The sequence below is a fragment of the Lipotes vexillifer genome, unplaced genomic scaffold, assembly GCF_000442215.2.
Source record: "Lipotes vexillifer unplaced genomic scaffold, Lipotes_vexillifer_v1.1 scaffold1467, whole genome shotgun sequence".
NCBI classification, from domain to species: Eukaryota; Metazoa; Chordata; class Mammalia; order Artiodactyla; family Lipotidae; genus Lipotes; species Lipotes vexillifer.
In genome coordinates, this window is record NW_006783896.1 from 337,788 (window position 1) to 340,595 (window position 2,808).

Below are 2,808 nucleotides of genomic sequence, written 5' to 3' on the forward strand. Positions count from 1 at the left end.
GCGAGAGGTATGGGTGAGGGCCCACCGCATTGAGGAGAGGCCACAGCATTGAGTAGAGGCCACAGCATTGAGTAGAGGCCACAGCATTGAGTAGAGGCCACAGCATTGAGTAGAGGCCACAGCATTGAGTAGAGGCCACAGCATTGAGTAGAGGCCACAGCATTGAGTAGAGGCCACAGCATTGAGTAGAGGCCACAGCATTGAGTAGAGGCCACAGCATTGAGTAGAGGCCACAGCATTGAGTAGAGGCCACAGCATTGAGTAGAGGCCACAGCATTGAGTAGAGGCCACAGCATTGAGTAGAGGCCACAGCATTGAGTAGAGGCCACAGCATTGAGTAGAGGCCACAGCATTGAGTAGAGGCCACAGCATTGAGTAGAGGCCACAGCATTGAGTAGAGGCCACAGCATTCAGTAGAGGCCACAGCATTGAGTAGAGGCCACAGCATTGAGTAGAGGCCACAGCATTTAGTAGAGGCCACAGCATTCAGTAGAGGCCACAGCATTCAGTAGAGGCCACAGCCCAAACAGCTTCAGGGGAATCAGCGGACGTCTTGAGGGGTTTCTCACGGTGCATGGAGAGGTGTGCACCAGCCAGACCATCTGGATTGTGAGGAGAGGTGCCTGCCTTCCTCGGAGCCATGCCTTTCTGTTGCTTTTTGTTGGTAGAAATGTAAATTGGTTCAGCCACTGAGGGAGACACTATGGAGGTTCCTCAAAAAACTAAAAGGAGAACTACCATATGACCCAGCAATTCCACTCCTGGGTATTTATCCAGAGGAAATGAAAACAATAATTCCTAAAGACATATGCACCCCAGTGTTCATAGAAGCATTATTTACAGTAGTCAAGATGAACACAACCTAAGCACCCATCAGTAGATGAATAGATAAAGAAGATATGGTGTGTGTGTGTGTGTGTGTGTGTGTGTGTGTGTGTAGTAGAGTATTACTCTGCCATAAAAAAGAATGAAAATTTGCCATTTGCAGCAACATGGATGGGCCTGGAGGGCATTATGCTTAGTGAAATAAGTCAGACAGAGAAAGACAAATACTTATATGTGGAACCTGAAAAATAAAACAAACTAATGAATATAACAAAAAAGAAACAGACTCACAGATACAGAGAAACTAGCGGTTACCAGTGGGGAAAGGGAAGGTAGGAGGGGCAAGATAGGGGTAGGGGGTTGAAAGGTACAAACTACTACGTGTAAAACAACCTACAAGGATATATTGTACAGTTAAGGGAAATATAGGCATTATTTTGTAGTAACTTTAAGCAAAGTATAATCTATAAAAATATTGAATCACTATGTTGTACACCTGAAACTTATATAATATTGTATATCAACTATACCTAAATTTAAAAAATTTAAAAATGACTTTGAAGTTTAGGATGGTTTTAGATTTATGGAAAAGTTTCACAGATTGTACAGAGAGTCCCCATGTACCCCTCACCCAGCTTCCCATATTATTATTATTATTATTATTATTATTATTATTATATATTTTTTGCGGTATGCGGGCCTCTCACTGCCGTGGCCCCTCCCGTTGTGGAGCACAGGCTCCGGACGCGCAGGCTCAGCAGCCATGGCTCACGGGCCCAGCCGCTCCGCGGCATGTGGGATCTTCCCAGACCGGGGCACGAACCCGTGTCCCCTGCATCGGCAGGCAGACTCTCAACCACTGCGCCACCAGGGAAGCCCTGTGGTCTTTTTTTTGATGTAGATGTTGAGGTTCATTGGGGAAGGGGAGGTAAAACGGGTCTCCTTGGTCACTTCATGGCCCTGTTGCTTCCTCTGGCCTGGACGACCTGACATCTCCGTCAGCCTGGAATCCCAGCCTCCATTCGGGTTTTGTAGGTTCCAGCATTTCTGAAGAAATGAGGATTCATATGGTTGGTTCAGACTCCCACCCCCTCATCACATCACTCCCTGCCAGCATCTGTGCCTGTATCCTTTGAGCTCCTCCTGAGACTGGAAAAAATGTATCCGGCTCCAAGCCACCCCCTCTTTATTTTAGCACCAGGTGCTACCCCTGGAGCTTCCCCCTGCCCTCCAGCTCCGTTTCCTCCTCTCTATTGGATCCTTGGCTGCACGCACATAACTGCTTTTATCTCCCATCTGAGAAAAGAGAAAAGTCTCTTGGTCCCACTTCCTCCTCCTGCTTCTGTCCTATTTTTCTGCTTTGTTTTGCTGTAGAACTTCTGGGAGGAGTTGTCTCTACTGGCTTTTTCCAGTTCCTCCCCGCCCTTTCTCTCTGAAACCCGCTCCAGTCAGACTTTCCCCCTTCCTACTGATGCGTCTACTGACTCTGCTGAAACTGCCCATCGAGGTCGCCAAGGGCCTGCAAGTCCTCCTCTCCCTTGACTTGTAATTTGTCCTCTCCCTCCCCACAAACTGCTTCCCTTCTTGCCTTGGCTCCCAGGGCTCCACATGCCTGGGATTTTCTTCCCACTTTGGTCAGTCCCCCTACTGACCTCTGAGTGTCGGAGTGTCCCCGCCTCAACCTGTGGGCCTCTCCTCTGCTTCATCCACACTCACACCCTGTTGACCTCACCCAGTCTCATGGCACTAAACCCATCATATGCTAAAACATCCCAGACTTATATCTTCACTCTGACTTCTCTCCTGAATGCTAGACTTGTGTATCCAACTGCCCATGAAACATCTCCTCGTGAGGTCTAAGAGACCCCAACTCGACAGGTGCCAAGCTATCCCCCACCATCCCTCCTAACCCCCGTCTCTCATTGTAGTACATGGCAGCTCCATCCTTCCTGATGCCTGTACCATAGCCTTGGAGTCAACTTT